Here is a 21,789-nt window from a genome sequence, read left to right as displayed (position 1 = left end):
CTGAACAAGTGACAGCAGGCCCAGCAGTGCAGAGTGTAAACATGGGGAGACCCTTGCAAGTTGCACGTGGAGGTGTGTGTGTGTGTGTGTGTGTGTGTGTGTGTGTGTGTGTGTGTGTGTGTTCTGGAGGGTGTGGTGCTTGGACGTCACTGAACCCCTAACTCCCTTCAAAAAAGAAACTGTGGGAAACATTCAAACACACACACACACACACACACACACACACACACACACACACACACACACACACACACACACACACACACACCTGTAAGCAAAGTGCATATGCAAGGGATTCCCCAACAAGACCATCCAAACTGGCAGATGGAGAGGAATAAGGAACAGCTGCATCCCTGTCTCATACACGTAGTTACTCTGTGTGTGTAGCGTCCGTGAACATTCAAACAGCCTCCTCTTTAACACACACACACACACACACACACACACACACACACACACACACACTGAAAGTGCACGTGTCTCCCTCACAGTTTTGTGAATAGTAGTTAATCCACCTCAAGCATCGCCCACCACTGTTCCCCTGTCAACGTTCCCCACAAAGAGCACACAGAGAGCCGGCCACGAACACGTCCTTCCAGTACGAACCAACAGATTACAAAATAAAAAATAAAAAAGATGAAAAAGATCAACTTTAGTCTCGTCAGCTTAGCGATTGGGTCATTATACTACCAACTTCAGTAGCACGAAACTATGGCTCATGAAGCTTCGTGTGAATGCAGTAAGTGGTTTCTGCAGCAAAAGTAGTCATGCCGATGAAAATAAAAGCAAGACATGAGCACCAGCTCTTTCAGAAGACACAGTAAAAAGAACGAAAGGAGATTCAATTCATTTTAGGGCGGAGAAGAAAAAACACACGCGACTTTGTGCCCTGTTTCCTCTCTGCTGTCCCATCACAGGTAAAGGGAATGAAAAGTGTGAATGATCAAAATCAAGTGTACTAATGATCCTAATAAATAAACATTTCCGCGTATTTGCAGTACAGATCCACAGAGCAGCAAGTGTAACCCTAGGATGGAAAAAACGGTTGGCTAAATGTGCTGAGTCCCACTCACGCTGACAGGAAAATATAGTTTCAAAAAACGAGGAAAAAAGTGTAGTTCAGGGAACAAAAACGACTTAATCACAAAGCGCTCAGTTGCGGCCCCGTGTCTTTTGGCTAAAAACGCAGAGTTCCCAGAAAAATGAACTGAGATGGGGGTGGGGGGGAGGAAAAAAAGTTCGTGACGTACTAGATAACCCACCGTGTAAAAATACATTTCCCAGAACATGTTTCTAATTTCGAGAGTGACGTTTGACCCAACTCTTGAGCAACGCATAGATCTCAACGAGGCACTCTTTAGATAATCCAAATTATCTAAAGAGTGTAAAACATAGAGCAGGGATTAATGAACTGGCAATAAAGTGTAAGAAAGCATAAACACGTATTGAAACGACCACAGAGATTACGTAAAACAAAAAAGCGTGACCTCTGACCCTCGGACTCGCCTTCCGTTTTTCTGCCTTAATAGCCATAATGATAAAAAGCCACACCTGTCTACAAGAATACGGGGCACTGGCTTGTCTCCTGCTTTCTGGGTGGGGATGTGAATGAAAACTTATCTTGGCACCTTTCAAAGGTGGCTTAATTACTGAATATTTACTGCGAGGATTCGCGTCATTTCAGCGCGTAAAAGCGGTTTTCTCAATGGTTTGTGGTGGTGCGTCTGATGATAAGTTGCCCCCCCGTCCCCAAATCCCCCGTTCACATTATGTCTTCCGTCTGTCCCTTTAGGCCTGCGAACTTTTAGACGATTAAGTCTCACCATGTGCGCTTTGTCCATTTGTCTTGCAGGAGAGAACAATGACAACATGAGTGAAGATGGAAACGGGGTGACTTAGGAGCTCAGGTGGACTTGACTGCTGCTGCTGGAGCCTTCAGCTGGGCGCCGGTGAGAAAAGGTGACCTACGATTTGGATGTATGCACCGAGGATCGACTGAAAGAGGGACCGACCGATCGACCTTCCTTCCTCCCCCTTTCCTCTGTCCTCCCTCACCTTCTCTCTCTCTCTTCTCCATCTTGAGACAGGTAATTGCACGGGCTGAAATGTGTTTGAGGATGACGTCAAACACAAATCACCCTTCAAATTGTGTTTTGCGTAAGGCTCGTAATGACAGCTCGGTGCATGTGAGCAAGAGTTGTGTTTGTGTAGGGTCTCGTGCTTCTAGATTTCTATCATTTATATGTTAAAGTTATCATGGAGCTTTAAGTCAAATGGAAAATAATTGCCGTGATCTTGTGATTTATTGAGAAGCTGGAAGTAGCACAATGTAAATTTGCACTATACATCTGCATTGTACTTTGTGTATTAGTGAGTTAGTGGTTTTTCGTGTTTTAGTTTTTGCTTTTTTTCTGTTTAATCTGTCACACGGGTCCGTCGTGCTTTTTAGCTATATCACCTCTATATGTGCAATAGTATGAAAGAAGCCCATGCGCAAGTTTTAGCTGTCAGTCTGATGTTGTAATTGTCGAGTTCACGTGGTTTCAAGAGAACCGATTAGATACTCAGTGGTATTTGTGGTATGGGTTTCACAGTTGGATGTCAAAGTATATGATGAGCATTTGCTTGTTTGTAATTTCTTTTATTTTTTTTTCTATCATAATCTATATTGGAGTTGGTGTGAGCGTGGGTGTGCTTTAATCCTGTCTATAACTTGCACTGTATCTGGCTCATACTGTATGTTTTTGGCACCAGAAGATGTAAATTCTTACCTGCTATGTCACCTCTCATTGTGAGTCATCATATCGTACACAGTTCAGGCAAAACCTTGGCGTCATGTTAGATTTACTTGCCTTTGTGATAACTCTGTAAAGAGGGGGGCAAAAAAGTGTCATCCAGCTTCTGAAAATCCATTGTTATTGTTGAAGTTATTATAAGTTATTATATGTTCCCACTGTAAACTGAAAAATGAGATCAAGTTAAATGTTATGGAGAATACAATCATGTCTGATCATGTGTAATGACTGGTGTTTGCCCTCTGGGTAAATTAGTTCTTCCCCATGGGGAACCTATGGAAAGCTTTATTTTTTCATCTCTGTTATATAACAGATGGTGTATTCAGGTGTTCCACAACTCTTTAGACAGGAAGTGGTAGTTCAAGATTGAGAAATATGCTGTAACTGTCAAAATAATAATATGGCTGTTTAGCAGGTGTAAGTGTGTGTGTGTGAGGATAAAAACCTGAAAATATGATTTTCACACAGCTTAAAGTAGCACAACAATTAGTTTCACAGCGCATTGCAAATTTGAATTTCTTACAGCTGTTTCTTTAGCCTGATATTAGTACAAAATTGTCATAATTTCTTCGTGTTCAGTAAATGATCATGGCTCTGAAAGTTAGGGAATTTCATGTGGGATACGTGTGTGTGTGTGTGTGTCTGTTTAGTCAGAAAGACATCTTGGTTTTTATTTGAACATATTTTGAAATTTCCATCTCCAGTACTTTTGCCTCCATACAGCAAACCTGTATGAAATAATTTATCATAATAATCTGCAAAATACACTATTTCTTTGGTGGAAAAATGTTGACACATAACACCAAGTCTAGTAAGTTGCTGTTGCAATTTTCTAATGCTGTGACCACAGCAGAACTCCACTTACCAGTAGTTTCCATTTGGGCGGTGTCAGAAATCTCACAGAAAAATCTCAAAAGCAAATACACCTGTGGTGATGATCAGACAGATTTGTGGGAAAATATCTCTATTTGAAATCTAGGCAAACAAACCAGTTAACTGATAACTTATGGCCTCAGAGTTCTCGTCACACCAAATTAGAATAAGGGAACGTCTGAAAAATATAAGCATCATTTTCTCTGAAAATTGGCATGTTCTTTTTCTTATTTTTAATCACACCACAAAACCATTTGATGTCTTAGCTCAGTGTCGTATGATGCTGTTGGGACTGTAGCCGTATCAAACTGTATGCTGACATTGCTTCCCCCCTCTTGTGCACAGAGAATCAGAATAATGTTTCAAACAGTAAATCACCACGATGGAAAAGTAAATTGGTAGGGGTAACAACTGGCAATGAAAAAATGTGATTGTGTTCATGCTGTGGAGTGTAACATAATTTGTCATGTGATTGTCACTGAATGTGTCCATTGTTTTAAAAAAACACAAGCCAAAAATCTCATCGCATTTTAAAAACTGTATACATATCAACTACAGGTCAAAATACACACTCTGCTGTGATCATATACTCATAATTTAATAGTCTACTCACCTTCATAAGAGTCACGTGATATATTTTACCTGAAATGAGTGGTGAGCATTTTTTCCTGACATCATCCCACCTGTGTATGACAAATCACAGCATGTTCCTAAATTTCCTCTTGTAATCTTTTCTGTTGTTAGCTACCAGTGCGGAGCTATATTTAGGGGGATGACGTCATGGTTAAAAGTGAGACCAAAGGGCTTTGAAGACATGTGCTACAAAAAAGAGGGAGTTATGTTAAACTCCGGATGCTAATAACACATCGGGTGTGTGCTTCATTATAGCTTCTCATCAAAAACAGATAATAAGCATTTATCCTTGAGGATTATCCCATGGACAGCAGCATCCATTTGGTTTCAGCAGTCTTGAAAACCACATGTGGATGCACTCAAAATTTATGTGGATTGACTCAATAGGCTAAGCTATCGTTCAGGGCTTTATCACAGACTGCATTTTATTTTTAGTGTAACCTCAATATTTGCCGTCAATCAACTATTTGAAATACAAACACTAAAGGTAGTCATGTAACAGAACTAAACAACAACAAATGGGTTTTTTTTTCATGACTTTTGTTTTTATCCTTCTATCTTTTTTTGCAGGGGGATTCATTCATAATTTTCATCATTCGTTTCGCAAGCAGGAAAAATAACCACGTCCGTTTCATATATCTATCAAATCTGTTTTATTCACAAGCGCTGTAAATGGCAGCACGTTTGTTCTGTCTACCTTATGCTGGACTGAAGCCATATCAATCTCACCTTTGAACATGGATGAGTTGTCTCTGTTTATTTGTGTTTCTGTGGTTAAAGATTGTAGCTTCTCTGAACAAGGCTTGTGCAGCTCCACATTTTCCTTGATGGGAATGTTCATAGTGGAAAGACCAAAATCCCCGAATGACATTAATTGATGCTAATAAAGAGTGTATGCCAAAGCCTTCCACTGTATATTTTCTATCACTGTCTCATAGTTTCTTAGAAAATGGTAAAAACCCAATGAGTGACATGTTTGCACTAAGCGACACACTCCTTCAGGATGAGGAAAGTGGCTACTGTAGTAAAGTTTGAGTCAGTCCTGCAAAGGCATCCCCTATGCGAGGAATATTGCATTTAGCAAAATGGTTTGTGTTTCAGTCTTGAAATGGAAATAGTCACCAAATAAATTTTTTTGCTATTCTATGCCAATTAATATTTGTTTTGGAGAATGAGAATAGATGGTTTACATTGAGTGCTTTTGTCTAGGCTACAGAAGCTTAGTGCTTCTGATACCTTTGATTTTGTTGATGCTATTGTTGATGTTTATTATGGTTATAATAATAAGCATGGATAAAGTTCGAGGGCAATTGCGGCAACACAAAAAGGAACTTTTAATATGAAACAGAAAATGATTCTCAGTCTGCGCAAGCTGTGCGATTTATTGACCTGTCCATCCATCTGTTGGGCTGCTAAGTTTTTTAAGATCACTATGTGAGCAGTGACAACTTCAGTGCATAGTTTATAACGCTTTATTTTAGAACTCAGTCAAATGTAGCACTGATATAAGTCACTAACCTAACCTACTATCCCCAGCTAATGGTTAAATTTGCATCCATTAGAGAGAAAAAAGGTTTCATAGGAATTTTTTATGCTTTCTTAAAAATGACAGGTGTATGTAGTCTTAAAACATGCGCATATGTTTTTACCATGTAACATCCTACAGTTACGTTCCCCACTCAGGAGGTGTAATAGTGCAAGAGACTGCCACGGACATCACTGAACTATCACCATTATGCTACATTAGTGGAAAAACCCCAGATCCTCCTTTAGATACTATTCTAATGGAATTTGGAATTTGAATTAAAAATAGAGCTCCTTAGTTAATACCTTCAAAATCAAATTAAACTTCATTCATTCTAATGCTTATTCATATATTTTTGTACGAGGCATATGGAGTCTTTTTTTGTGTGTGTCACACGTATGATTGTGTTGTGTTGTAGTGGTATTAGACGCAAGTCTTCCACAGCTTTAAAACACTGAGAGCTGACGTGATGAACACTGATCATGTCTTTAAAATACAGTGTGCAGCTGGGGCCTTGGCATATATGTGCATATTACTTTGACATGCATTAAGTGCCATATTCATAAACAGTGACCAAGCACACACCACACGGGAGAGCTTCCTCCCCCAGCAGGGCTGTTCTACCAGCCACACAACTCAGGAATGGCTGAGAAAAGCTCAGGGGATTACTTGACCTTCAAACTCCCTATTCCCAGTCCAGTTGAACAAATGATCGACCCAAAATGACCACAGGACACCCTAAGAACTCTTGTGTTTCTGCCCTGATAAGTCTATTTTGAGTCATCCCATATGTAGAGTATGTTAACATATGTCAGTTACAATTACTGTTGTTGTTGCTGTGACCAAGTCAGTTTTTCTCATAAATTAATCACAAATTAATCAAGGTATCTCCTTCTGTTCTTTGTCAGTCTACTAACATTAATGTAATTCAAAAGTTGTACTTGGCAGATGTATTTGTGCAGATCCAAGTGACCGAGGCGACAGTCTAAACCACTGCGCCACTGAGTCCCAACCAGTTGTGCTGTCAAATCTGCTGCTGGTATCTTTTTTGTTTTTCTTTGAACTATTACTTACAGATAAAATCGGTGTATTTCAGCAAATCCAAAAGGGGGAATTAGCTGTTGTAATAATTAACTCCACAAGAAAATCATAAAAGCACAACTCATCAGAAGCTCGTATTGGCCCCTTTGGTGCAAATAACTTCTTATATGGTTACCATTCTCTTAATTCAGCTTTCTAAAATTTTTGACTACTCTTCCAAAATCCCTTCAGTTGCAAGATGTTTCTTTGAAAGTATTGCTCATTTCAGCAAGATTGAACAAAGAACATAATTGTTGTTGTTTTTTTTAACCTTTTCTATTTTTCCTTTGATGGATGCTTTTGTGTGTTTAGGATCATTATCTCAGTAAAAGCCTCACTTTTGCTTCGACTTTGCTTCAACTTCAACTTTCAGACATCAAGTGCTCTGTGTATTTTGTATGATACAGAATTCATAGATGAGTCAGTGACTGCAAGCTGCTCAGGGACAATGAAACAAATGCAAAGGCATGACTCTGTTGTGTAAAAACCCATATTGACTTCCTTTGTTTAGCTAGAGCACATTAATCCGATTAATACGGGGCGATCGTGGCTCAAGAGTTGGGAGTTCGTCTTGTAATCGGAAGGTTGCCGGTTCGAGCCCTGGCTTGGACAGTCTCGGTCGTTGTGTCCTTGGGCAAGACACTTCACCCGTTGCCTACTGGTGGTGGTCAGAGGGCCCGGTGGCGCCAGTGTCCGGCAGCCTCGCCTCTGTCAGTGCGCCCCAGGGTGGCTGTGGCTACAATGTAGCTTGCCATCACCAGTGTGTGAATGGGTGGATGACTGGATGTGTAAAGCGCTTTGGGGTCCTTAGGGACTAGTAAGGCGCTATATAAATACAGGCCATTTACCATAATCCAAAAGTAACGGTCTTTGTCTAGATGTTCGTGAGAAAACTAGTTTTATCTGATACACTTTGACACAAATAGTTGCCAAAGATTTAAGTGCAGATCCTGTGATGGAAACTATGGGGCTCTAAGAAAGTCTGCTCTTGAGCTGCATGTGCAGGAGTGGCCGGTCATGAACAAAGTGACAGTCACTGCAGCATTAGCACAGAATTAAATACTGTGCTGGTGTTGGCCAGTCAGTGTTGAGTGTTGAAATTCATTCAGTTTTACTAATTAAATTCAGGTTGTAACTGAACAGTTTATAGCTGCCAGAAGAAGAAAACATTTTTTTTGTAGATCAATCTTATATCAATATGTTGGCTAAAATTCTCTACAAAATCCATTTTTCCCATATATCCAACTGGTGACTTTTTCTCTCTTTTTTGTTGAGAAAAAAGAAAAAAATCCCTGCTTGTCATGCAAAACTAAAAAACAAACAAACAAACAAACAACGAGTCCACCCATGGTGATGGTGATGAACCTTGGCATACTGACAAGTATCTATCTAAGAAAACATGCATAACAAAGTGATAATAATCCTCCCTTCAAGTGAAATTTCGCTACAGGGCTTAACTTTTTTTTCATGGGTTCACAATTATAGTGTGTTTGATTGTTTGTCCCATTTCATTAATTTTTGCGATGCGTTATCCATTTTTTAGGTAACTATTCATATGAATAAAATGTAAAAATAAATCTAAACTTCAATATTATAAACCTTAAATAGAAGTAGCGTGAGTTTAACGGGGACCTTCAAGAGACAACACAGAAATGAGCCCTTTCTGCATAATTGATGCTTTTGTGTATTTTGTTTGTCTTCTAATAATGGCTGAATATTTTTGTCTGGCTCGCTGCAGTGTGTGTCTCACTGTGTAGAGCAAAGTCTTTTGGTGCTTCTGGAGATCTTGGTGTGATGATGCTGAGAACCGGATGGTTCAGCATTTGAATGGGGAGGAGAAAGTGTGATTTTGGCTCTGTGTGTGTGTGTAATGGGGGGAGTGTATCGTCACCACCACTGCTGGCCGTGACTCACAGCGCACAATGCTTTTCGCTTCTCTCTCGAGCCCTTTATTTATTTTTAGCTGAGCAACGTTTTATACGCCCGAGCTGTAGGCCTGCACACAAGATGAAACACACATGTGATGCAGAACATACATTAATTTATCCACACCAAGATACCACAGTGTGTGTGCATTTTGTACTTCTTTTTTTTTTTGCATTGATATCTGAGCCTGATGAGCTTTGCTGTTAATCACATTACTTGTATGATAATTATTTCAGCCTGTGAACAGACACTGGAGTATGGCTACAATGGATTATCTTGAATATGAAATGAATTCTTCAGATTATAATTGCAGATTGAGTGTATGCATTGATTTGGAAATCTTCAGGTTAAAAGTCTTCTCAATTTCTTACAAACACCAGCCTATATTTAGTTAAAAAGTTTAAGTAGTTGTATTCTGGTTCTCATTAAATTATAGACATTAAATGGCTGTTGTAGCAGAACCCTAAATATGTGGAAGTGTTCAACCTGCACATTACTACATTAGTTGTATGTGGCTGCACACTGGGTTAATGTGCGTGTCTCAATTAAAATGTTACCATTATGTACAGATTAAGTATCTATCTGTAGTAATGTATAAATGTGTGTCAGCATGGAAAGATCATACACAAACCTCAAATTTGTACCTCCGTGCTCTTTAAGTAAATACAGTCAAGTACGTACTCACATAACTGGACATAATAACAATAAAAAAAAACTTCTGGTCCTTAAATTTAGGCAATTAAACTGGTTCTTAAATAGCGCTCTTCTACTCCACTTGAGCACTCAAAGTACTTTATACAACATGTCTCATTCACCCGTTCACACACGCATTCATAAAAACACTGTTTTTCTACAAGAGCTTTCTAACCTTAACACACATTCACACTCCGATGAACGCATTAGGGAGCAACTCAGGGTTTAGTATCTTGCCCAAGGATACTTTGGCATACAGAGTGGTGCAGCCACCAACAACCAGCCTTCTGATTTGTAGATGATCTGCTGAGCGGCAGCCACTGCATCGACAAACTGTCTCATCTGAGTTGACCAACACATGACATACCACATTATTTCATGTAATTGGCAAAAAAAATTAAGAGAAAAGGTGCATCCTTACCACTACCATCGGAATTAAGACAGTAAGGAGAAGCTTGTAGTGATCTTAGAAAGACTGGAAATACATCAGCAATGAAGGATATTAGAGGAGCAATTGTTGCTTTCTCTCAATCTGGGAGGATTTATCTGGTCATTTTCAAATGATCTGATGTCCATCATTCTGCAGTGAAAAAGATTATTCAGAAGTAGGAAACATTCAGACAGTTGCCAATCTTGCCAAGAGTGTACATCCCAACAAATTCAAGGTCCCAAGGTCAGACTGTGAAATGCTCAGAGAGACTACAAAAAAGCAAGAGCAACATCTCAGTTAGCATTTTAAATGATAAAGTCATGATGGTATACTAAAAAAAAAATGAACAAGTATGCCTTGTTTGGATCTTTTCTCTCTAAAAAAGTGGCTTAGGTTTGCAAAGCAGAATCTAAATAAACCACAAGACTAGAACAATGTCCCTAAGACAGAAGAGACTAAGTGGAGCTGTTTGGCCATAGTACCCAATTAAAACCAAATCAACACAAACACCTCAGATCAACTGTCACGCAGGATGAATGGTTTGGGCTTGTAGTGAGGCCATCTGTCCGATAGCTAAAGTTTAACCAAAACTGGGCCATGCAACAGGACAATGATTCCAAGAACATCAGGTACAACAGAATAGCTGAGAAAAAGAGTATAAAATGCTGCAATGGCCCAGTCAAAGGACAGACCTTAACCTCAGAGCTAGTTGTCGGACACAGAAGTTGACAGTTCCTCTCTGTGTATTTTTGAAGTCCACAACGAAACTGCAAATGCCCTCATGAAAGTGGTCAGAAAGAGAGTTCAGGATAATATTCTAAAGGCATAGGAAACAATACCTTCAGCCTCTGGCTCTACTGAGGAATTTCAGAGATGCGTAAGGAGGCAACCTTGAAGTGGACTTTAGCCAAATTTAGAACAAGTAAATATTGCTAAAGATGGGCAGTAGAGGAACCTCTTAATCACAATCATGTATGTGTTCATTTTCACCACTATATATAAATTCACATATTTTATGATTCCATGTATCTTACAGCAGTACATTATCACAGCACAGCAGAGCACAGTAAAGCTGGTCACTTTTCTGAGGAGGTAGAGGTATCCAGCTTGCCTCCTGCAGTGCATTATTTAAGAGCTCACTATAGCTACTCCTTCTAGTTATAGTAGTGCCTTAAAAAAGTGCATATGCTTATGAAAAATACCATATTTTGGTAGGCAAAACAAAAAATATGTTACAGTCCTATTTGGCTCTACAAACCTTCATATTGCTTTAGTTCCTTATTCCGTATTATGCGAAGTTGCAGAGGTAGGAATTAATTAGATTATGTCAAATTAAAAGCAAAGTAAATTACAAAATGATTCAAAATAAAAATGGCAGCTTTTATGTGGTGTAAGAAGTGTCAGTTTTGGATTAGATAAGTTGCTCTGGATAACCTATATCTCATCATTATCGGTCAATTCCCATATGTGCAGGTAATCAGAATACAGGACAGGTGTGGAAGACCAGTGCCGGTGATTGCATGTGATTACACTGCTGACCATGAATGACATATAAAAGGTTTGAGGGTTTAGGGACATTAGAAAAAGACATATCATCTCATCTGGTAGCTACACCGATGCTACCTGTAACTGTCATCTAGTCCATCCCGTCCCTTATCACCATCCTTTCTACTTTGATCTGATTTACAGTTTCATACTGCTTTCCTTTCTTTTCCTTTTTTTCTCCATGTTTTCAAGTTTTTGCCTGTATCCCTCATCTCTTCTGCTCCTGTTTCCAAGTTTCCATCTCACTTGTGATTCCCCTCTCTCCCCCTTCCCTCTCATCTGTCTCTGTCTCTCCCTCTCTTTATCCTTCTCTCTCATTCACTCCATCTCTCTCAGGGGCCTGAAGTGAGGATTGACAGAGGGGAAATCCTGACTGACTGAAACCCAGCAGATGAGTTCTTCTCTTCTCTTCTTTCTTTTTTTTTTTTACCTCCCACCCCTTCGCTTTCTGCTCTTCCATTTCTCCACCCTGAATGCCTGCTACTTTGTCTCTCTCGTCTCCTTCACACCCGTGTCCTTCATCTCCTCACCCCGTGCAGCTAATTGTTCCTGATCCAGCCTTGGCTTCTTGGATTAAGGTACATACATACTCCCCCTAAAAACAAAAACAAAAAACAAACAACAAAAAAAGAACATGTTTTTAGTTGTAAGGTCAACGCTGTCATCCTGTTAATCAAAATCAAACATTTTTGTATCATCACCAGATACGTGTCTCAAACAAAGTAACAAACAGACACTAGAAAAAGGAGAGATATTAGGGAATGGACTACATTGACAAATCACACCCTCTTTTTTTGAAAACATTAAAATTATACTCAGGGCTAATTTTTACCAGGTACAACTGTACAACCTAAAGCAATCCAATGCCATAACCTGTTTTACAGAGCTCATTGTTCAGTTAGCAGTGGGGCATTGTTGACTGCCAAGTTTAAACGTGGTAATCTAGTGAAACACGATCATTTTGCCTTTCCATTTATATGTGATTAGAAACTTGTTGTATGTGTGTTTGATGTACATGACCTTTGTCCTGAAAGACTTCTGTATCAGTAAAAACAAATTACAGGCATCTGAACATCGAGGCATGTTTAAAAAACTGGCCACAAGCTGTATGTTACAATATTTAAGACAGTGCATAACTGAACTGTGGTGACAGATGGAATAGCGTTAGGAAAATTCTCAATATTTGAATTACACAGGTTTACCTCAATGATGGAGATATTACACACTGTGAGCACGTCAGTCCTGTTTGTGAATATGTTATCATGAAATCAGGCCAGTGTTTAAAGATGTGTTACTGTTTTTAAAATGATATGCTTAGCGATCATCATTATGAAAAAACCTCAGATGTCCATCTCATTGGACTTTTACACTTGCTCTGGCCTTCCTTTGTTCAGTAACTTTTATACCTTGACAATACTTTCATAAGAAAGATCCATTATTTTAATCCTTTTAATCCTGTTTTGAAGCTAAACAATTTGTTAAGTTGCTTTTGTTCCTAAACTGAAACAAAATAAGGTGAAAAATATCTATCTCCTGTTTTCTGGTTGGATAACTTTTTGAGGTTGACTTCCAGTTGGAAGTTAACTTGTTTTCTGTATTGAAGTGTCTATGCCAAAGGTCTTTGGTTTTGTACTCTACAATTCAGAGACTAGAAATAAACCATGGTCTTCAAATAGCAGACTGAAATGTGTCATTTAACTAGACACTGAATGAACGCTTTTAGCACACTTTTGATATTTTTTTTAGCAAAACAAACAAGCTTTATTATTTGTCACGTAAAGTATCATGCAGAGTACAATGTGTAGTGAAATGCTCTTGCAGACAGGCTACAGATGTAGCTGTGCCATTCCAGGGCTTTCTGGTTAGCATGAGGGGTCTAGCCAGGACCCTTACTGGGTACTGGGTGGGAATCAAACTTGCGACTCCTGCTCCAAAGATGTGTAGTCTTACCACTACACTATCTAGCATGCATAACTGTAAACTGAATGCATTTTAGTTTTGCACTGTCTGACATATAAACTAATTTTCTATGTCAGTTATATGTCAGTTTATATGTGCATTGATGATGCTATATTTTCTTAAAGAGCTTTAAGAAAAGTAAGACCCTCTCTCTCTCTCTCTCTCTCTCTCTCTCTCTTTGCTACTAAATCCATGGAAAGTTGAAATTGCCTTAGCAACCCCAAAAAGGTGACACAAGAGGTGATTAAAGTCTAAATATTTTAAATGAGTATTAGGCTACGTTCAGACTGCACGGCGAAAGCGCATCAAATCTGACTTTTTTGACCCTATGTGACCCATATCCGATCATGGTATGACAGTTTGAACAACACAAATCCGATATTTTCAAATCCGACCTAGGTCACTTTCGTATATCGTACCAAATCCGATAGATATCTGATGTTTTAGAAAGCAACTGTTTGAATGGTCATGTCGCATTAAATCCATCTTTTACGTCACTGACACAAGACAGCTGCCAATTATCAGCGCCAGAGAAGACAAACGAGAAAGCATGGCAGCAATTGTTAAAGCACAGGCTCTCTTTTTTCTCTGTGTCCTTCTTTCTCTAATTAATTTGTCAAAATTCTGTCGGTTACGACTGTGCAGACACTGATAGACTGCTGCAACAACACCTACAAGCTCTGTAGCTGCCATTTTTACTTCCGTAAACAGAGTGTGTTGTGTGTGACGTCTTCTTTTGCGCATGCAGCCCGCTTTAAGGGCCATGAACCGTTCACACTAGAGCGCGTTTGCTGTCACATTTTATTTGTAGCGTGAACAACCAGACAAAAAAAATCGGAGTTGATCAAAAAATCGGAATTGAGCATTAAGACCTGCAGTGTGAACGTAGCCTTTGTTTAGCAAGTTTGTACTATGAGAGAGATTGTATTTGAATCTCACAAATTTCTTGCATATGTATATTTCTATTTAATTTTTTTTTCTTTTTTTCGTAGGTGTATCTTATTAGCTCAACTTACAATACCATGGGAGGATAGGCTAGCAATTTTAAACCAGCAAAACAAAGCAAAGTACCTGGACTTGATAGGTGAAGCTGTCATCAAAGGGTGCCATGCAAACATTTTTCCCATTGAAATGGGCTGCTGAGGTCCTATGCAACATCCATACTTTCTGCAAAAGCTCTCCTTGCAACTGAAGCACTTAAAGAAAGTCATTTAGGGAAATAGCCTAACCGCCTTTTGAAGAGTACAGGTTAAGGAGCGAAATGCTATGAACCTGAGATACCTGCTGATGATGCAGAAGGGTCCTCAGCATACAGGAAGCTCCAACAATCCTCCCACCAAGTGACATCAAGGAAATCTTGCTATGGTCTAGCGCCACCATATTTTGTAGCTACAAAGACGTCAGCTTGTAGCAATGCATTGTCAATGTTTATCTCACTTGCATTCTTGTGACCACGGGGAAAGGCCCACTGGCAGTGGGGGAAGACCCACAGACATCTGTGAAAAAACAGAAAACAGCTCAGAAAGGCAGCAGGCAATAGTGTTAGAGTTAGCACTCTGCATGAGTAAACTACAAGTACTAAAGAAAGAGAATAAGGCTAGGCAGATTGGGGGTATTACTCTGCCAGAATGGACAGACCATGTAGCCAAAAACCCGGAAAGCAGCGTAAGAACTACAAAACTAAACTGGGCAAAAGAGGTACGTGAGGTAAAACGAAGTTGCTCCAGCTATGGCAGAATATTTAAGCATCAGACTTCACCAACTGCAGCAATGCAAAGGACCCAGAGGGCAATCTCTGAGTATATGAGTTATGCTTGTCAGTCAGTGGAGGACCTGAGCCAGGAGGCACACCACAGTGCTCTGGCCCTCTGGCAACTCATGTTGCTCAAACAAGGAATGTGAATGGAGAGAGTGTAGTGGTAGCACATGGTGATCTCTTCAGAAACATTCCACTGGTGGAATATCCTTACCAGTTACCAAGGCTAAAGCCACACATCCAGTTTAACATAGCAGGATTTACTATGGACAAAGTGAGACCAGTTGTGAAAAAAGCCCAAGCAGGGTTCACCCCTGGACCATCAGGGACCTCATATAAGATCTACAAGAACTATCCTCAGCTGAAAAGTTTATACAAACCCTTACACACACTCTGGAAAAAGAGGAAAGAGCTCAACCTCTGGACACTTGCTGAGGGCTGCTTTGTACCTAAAGGGAAGATGTCAGTTGGGATTGAAGCGTTTCAAGAGAATTCACTACTGGATGGTGAGGGGGAAATATTCTGGTCCACTGTTGCTAAAAGACTGACATCTTATTTGTTCAATAATGAATACATTGATCTTAGTGCCCAGAAAGCAGGAGTTAGGGTATTCTAGTTGTATGGAGCATGCATCAGTGATTGGCTAGATTAATAAGAAAGCAAAGAGTAACAACACTAAACTCTCTAATGTATGGCTGGATCCAGTGAAAGCATTACCTGAATGTAATCCAACAGCTCGTTCAACCTGCATTAGAGAACTATCTAATACCACCAGAGATAGTGCAGCTTGTAATGTTATACATGAATAGATTGAAGATGAGGTTCGCTGTGGAAAACTTTACCTTTAAGTGACATAGGCTGGAGAAGGGCATCATAGCAGGATGTACAATTTCTGTTGTCCTGTTTGCAATGACTCTACTGCTAGTGGCAGGTGGATAAATGGCCTGTATTTATATAGCGCTTTACTAGTCCCTAAGGACCCCAAAGCGCTTTACACATCCAGTCATCCACCCATTCACACACTGGTGATGGCAAGCTACATTGTAGCCACAGCCACCCTGGGGCGCACTGACAGAGGCGAGGCTGCCGGACACTGGCGCCACCGGGCCCTCTGACCACCACCAGTAGGCAACGGGTGAAGTGTCTTGCCCAAGGACACAACGACTGAGACTGTCCAAGCCGGGGCTCGAACCGGCAACCTTCCGATTACAAGGCGAACGCCCAACTCTTGAGCCACGATCGCCCTTGAGCCACGATAAGGTAAAGAGTTCCTAAATCAGAGGACAGCACAAGACATCCTGCCTGTCAAGTGTTCTTAGACAATCTAACTGTGATGACTTCATCATTCCAGGGCAACACAGTGGATCCTGAGTGCACTGGAGAAGATGGCAACATGGACATGGGTGGAATTTAAACAGGAGAAATCCAGAAGCATCCTTAATGGAAAATGGGCAAGAAACACTTTCAGTAACCTTCAGAGATTCTAACAACTCAAGAGCAAGGGATCCAATGTCTTGGGAAGAATTATGATAGCTCCCTGAAGGACACCGGCAATCCCAGGGATGCCAAATCTCAGTTAAGTACTTCGCTCAAATCAATTAACAACAGCCTGCTGCTTGACAGTTCAAGGTTTGGTGCTTTCAGTATGACATCATACCCAGACTACAATGGCTATTCCTACTGTATGCCTTCCCCATGCCACAATTGGAAGCAAAGGAAAGGCTGTGCAGCAAATTTCTGAGAAAATGGTTGGGCATTCTAATTCCCTTTAGCTTGGTAAACCTGTAAAGCACTTAAAAGCCATTACCAGTTTCATCACTGGTGGAAGAATTCAAAGCCACCAAGGCAAGAGCAGTGGGTACACTCCTCCCATCAAAAGACGAGAATGTCCAACAGGCCAACAAATCTATTGGATGCAGCAGGAAGTGGAAGTCACAAGAAGCAGTATTGGAGCCAGAAGCATACTGGAAGCCCCAAGAAATCATCAGTGTGGTCTGTGAAGGTTGCTTGGGTGCAGAGGCAGCAGAAGATGACTGCCGGGTGAAGGCGATGGGGCTTGCATCTCCAGGCTTTTGGATGCAGTGGGACCAAGCACTTGCTGGACTAATGTCCTGGAAAGAACTTCTTACCATGCACCATGGCTGATCTACCAACTCCAAGCAATTTAAAGATCTGGGGGAAGGAGGAAAGCTCATCATGCCTGCAATGTGGCGCAGTACTGTGCACACTGAGCCACATCTTGGGAGGATGTCCAAAAGCACCGGGAGAGAGGACATGACAAGGTTCCAACAGAAATCACCAAATAGGTGGGCTTCCAGAAAGCTATAGCCCACAAGAACCGGGTACCTCCTTGTGTAGCCATCCATTTTCACCTTCAAGGCAACCAGGCTCCCAGGACAAATACAACAGCCACGAAGAGGGGGGGAAAGCTAGTGAACCTGAGATACCTGCTGATGATGCAGAAAGGTTCTCAACATAGAGGAAACTCAAACTATCCTCCCACCAAGGGACACCAAGGAAATCTTCCAATATAACTCCACCATATTTTTGGAGCTCCTACAGTATCAGCTTGTACCAATGCATCTTTGATTTTTATCCAACTTATGTTTCCCCATAGACACGGGGCAACAACAAGCCTTAGAACTCTGGGTCTGTGGACCAGATTGTGTTCTGAGAAGGATGAAATGTATATATAGTATGAAACCAACAGTACAGAACTAGAAAAAATCTGAATAAAAATGTTCTTGGTCTTGCCTTTTTTAATCTAAAAATAATAATTTTGCCAAACAAATGAAAATATTCAATTCTTTCTGGTTGTATCCAACTATTCAAAAACAGACATTAATCTATTAAAAATGTGAGATGAGGTGCTGGTTGTACAGCTGCTGTTATTGTGTATATATTTATTTATATTTAGATTTCTTCATACATTCTTATATAGTTCTATATTGTGTATTGTGTATTTTGTTGTACAGTTATTTTATTTTCAACTTTAATTTATATATTTATCTTTATCTTATTCTTCCCAGTTAAATTTACCCTTCATTCTAATTTGTGTTGTACAGTTATTTCATTTTTAACCTTAATTTATATTTTATTCCTTCCTAGTTAAATTTACCCTTTTTAATTTTTCATATTTATTTCCTATCTTATTCATAGCCTTTTCATTTTTTGTTTTCTTTAGGTCACGAGCAGTTGTCCAAGCATTTCACTACATATCGTACTGTGTATGACTGTGTACGTGACAAATAAAATTTGAATTTGAATTTGGTTCTGTGACTATTCTGCAATCTTCTTTTTTTTCTCAGTTTTAATAAATACCATAATGTTAATCGCAACAATCATCTTTTACAATTTATTTATTTATTTTATTTTTTATAAAATACTAATTATTATTTCAATTATGTGACATGGTGAGTCAGAAAGCTCAAATCATCATACAATTTGCAAGCTTTAAATACAGATTAACACTGGCGGTTGCAGAGGTTATGGCCAGTGTACCGACCATGTGTATGGATGATGTTAATTTCCAACACCCGTCCCTTGATAGGCATTAACTCATGTAACAGTCTGAAATGTATTTTCTATAATACTAGATTAAAGCAAGTACCTACAAAAGAAAAAATAAAACACAGCACACAAACAGAAAGAGTTTTCTATATGAAAGAGTTCGTATAGCTAGCTTTTATTTATTTATTTTTTTAAATTTTTTTATTTTTTTATTTTTTTATTTTTGCCTGTCCCGTTTGGCTCTTTTGCCATCAGAATTATTGTCTAAAGGCAAAGAAAGATGCCCAACGGATTTACTTTACCAAATTGACCATCCCAGCCTTGCCGTAATGGTCCATTTGATTCACCTTTTATTGTTTATTTTATTTTCACTTGCTGAATATGGGACAGACTTGACTGAGGGAAAGAAGGGGAGAAAGAAAGAGGGAAAGAAAAACAGCTGAGAAGAGGGACGGGGGAGAAGGGCAAAAGACACAAACCAACAGAACGGGCAGAGAAAAAAAATGCATATATCAATCACCTGGATCACCTGTTGAGAAAGAAAAAAGAAAACAAGCAGAAGAAAACAAGAGTAATAGAATAAACAACATCACAATGATATATGGGAATATGACAGTAAATACTAAATATTAAACATTATTGTGCAGCACATAAGATCAACAGAACACAGTGTGCTTTGAGGTAGGAGCCAAAAAGGGTGTAGTTTGTGGGTGTGATCACCCGTGTGTACACCTGTGAGCATGGACGCGCTTGTTTTTTTAAAGGTTCCTTCATGTAATGATCTGCTAGAGGGTGTGGGGGGGCCACAGCCCCGTCCTCCAGGGCATGAAGCAGGTATGGAGGAGATCAAAACTCCAGACATCCAGAGGCCCTCAGAACACAAGAGACCAAGGAAGACCAACAGAGGGGCAGCCGCGCCACTGTCCCAGAAAGAGCTGAGGAGAGTCCCAGATGAGGGCTCACTGAGCAGCCGCGGAGCAGAAGCCAGGGGGAGTTGCAGTGACGCGCCCGTGAGCTCCGCTGGCAGCCAGCTGTGCCTGAGTGACCGAGCCCCAGGCCGAGAGGCCGGGGGCACCCCACCTCCGAAGTGGCCCGAGCGAGCCCCAGGCTCCAGGCCCCGATAAGCGGCCGCCAAGGAGTGAGCCGGTGTGTACCTGGACGCACATCCCCAGACACAAAGAACCACCAACGCACCGATGTCTGAGGGAGTCCGCCACTGGCAGGGGAAGTGGTGGTGGGTGGAGATAGGCCTCCAAACCTTGGAGGGCCTGAGATGTCCCCAGAGAGGTGGCGTCTGACACCCAACCTGACATATAGACACAGACATACAGGCACACACAGATACAAACATCCATTCCCACCCTCATGCTCTCATATGCACTTACTCCACACTCAACCAACGTGGAGACAGACATAAAGAGACGCTGTACACACGATCACACTCCCCAAGCGTACTCTACGAACCGGGTCTAGGTACCCTTGCCCCTGGAGGGGGGAACTGCACCCAGACCCAGGTGGTGTTACCCTTTTCCCTGCGGTGGGTGGAGGCAGACCGCCCCGACTCCGCAGCAGCAGGGAGGCCCCACACTCCAGACCGCAGTCGGACGGCCAACTCCTCCTCCTAGCCCCCCCGCTCCAGCAGGCCGCAGAGAATGGGGGTGAGAGAAGACTCCAAACCTCCCTCCACCTGCTCATTGTAGTGTTGATGCATGTGTGTTCTGAGGTGCATTTAAAACCCAGGAGGGCATGGAGCTACCTGCCAGAGAGCAGCAGGTAAGCACATGGTCCCTCCTGCTAGCCCTCAATGTCTACGTGTATTTAACATTGAGAGGTGGGCAACGACGCCAGGGGTGAGGTGTACACCCTGATGGTAATTTGGATTCCGTGTATCGTGCCCACCCCCAAGATCCTATATGTATGTGTAATGAGAGTGTGAGTAATGTGAATGTCTAAGTTGTGGGATAAAATTGAGCCAGAGGCAGCCGGAAGGGGGGGGGTAGCCTCCTCTGCACCCTGGTGACATACCCCTACTCCAAGGCCCTGCATGTGTGGGTGGTTGTGGTGGAGCGGGAAGAGGGAGGCAGCTGGAGATGGGGAGGGAAGGAAGGGAGGGGCAAGTGACCCCTCCCTGGGGCCAGCTCCCCCGCTGACCCCAGTAGGCACCCCCATACTCCACGACCCGCCAGGGAAAGGGGGCCCAGGCCCATCCAGACCGGGGCCCAGTGCAGGAGCGCCTCCTGGCCCCACAGAGCCCGGGACAGTCCACCCAACCCCACCACAGAGAAAACTGCACCCACCCCACCATCCACTCATCTTCCAGACTACATAAGACAAAAAACACCCAGGCTGAGATCTTCCTCCACCTCTCCTGTATCTCCCCCTCCTGCAAAGAGAGTTCCTGAAGAGAGGAAAGCTCCTGCAAGATGTGACAACCTCCCCCAAGATGTGACAACCTCCCCCACCAGTTGAAGAGCCCCCCAGGTGGCTCGACGCACCGGCGGCACCCTGCGCCAGGGCTGGGCCCCCATGCACCCACCCGCCCACAACCCCGGCAACACACCAACCAGGACCCAAGCCCCCGAGGCCCAGCCAGGGCCCCAGCCCAGAGACGGAGCGCCCCCAGAACCTCACGCCCATCCCGGACCCACCCAGGGGCAGCCAGGCTACCAGGTCAGTAACCCACGTCCGTCAGCACAGACCCTCCCCTAACCCAGCTGCACGCAGCCACGAGGAAACAGTCACCTGAGAGCCAACAGAGCCCCTAATTGGCCATGACCGCTACCCCGGGTAGGTATAGCTAGCTTTTAGCTGGGACTTCACTGTTATACAGAAAGTTTTAAGAAGCTGCTTTGAACTGGCAGGTAGCCAGTAGGAAATGCACTTTGTATAAATGAAGTGTCTAACGCTACACTTTCTCCATCATGTATATTTTAGGTGTTAATGACAGTTTACATAAGTCATAAAAGCATTAAATTGTCAGCACTATGTATTTTATGTACAGTCTTAAATAAGTTAAGTAAGTAATAAGTAAGATTCAACTTGGAGTAATTAAAAAAAAATTCAA

The 21,789-nt window shown here is 41.6% G+C and overlaps 2 long non-coding RNA genes across 20 annotated transcripts in view; both read left to right on the top strand.

Annotated features, from left to right (window-relative positions):
* The window catches only part of LOC146705011 (uncharacterized), a 58,058-nt gene that overhangs the window by 8,778 nt on the left and 27,491 nt on the right, over positions 1-21,789 (top strand). For 15 of the 19 annotated variants that reach the window (XR_014921260.1, XR_014921262.1, XR_014921255.1 and 12 more), the window contains one exon: positions 1,853-2,087. This is a non-coding gene — a long non-coding RNA (uncharacterized LOC146705011). Of the gene's footprint in view, positions 1-1,852; positions 2,088-11,836; positions 12,079-20,604; positions 21,396-21,789 lie in introns of those variants that run through there. The other 4 variants (XR_014921258.1, XR_014921261.1, XR_014921270.1 and 1 more) reach the window with 3 other exon arrangements.
* Positions 12,089-20,264, top strand: LOC146705012 (uncharacterized). Its single transcript, XR_014921274.1, has 3 exons — positions 12,089-13,699; positions 14,452-16,475; positions 16,567-20,264. It is a non-coding gene; the product is annotated as an uncharacterized LOC146705012 (long non-coding RNA).

This window comes from Copadichromis virginalis, linkage group LG7 (genome assembly GCF_057382275.1).
Source record: "Copadichromis virginalis isolate Kocher_CV1m ecotype Utaka linkage group LG7, C_Virginalis_male_GT1.1, whole genome shotgun sequence".
Classification (NCBI taxonomy): domain Eukaryota; kingdom Metazoa; phylum Chordata; class Actinopteri; order Cichliformes; family Cichlidae; genus Copadichromis; species Copadichromis virginalis.
This window is presented reverse-complemented; position numbering and strand designations above follow the sequence as displayed.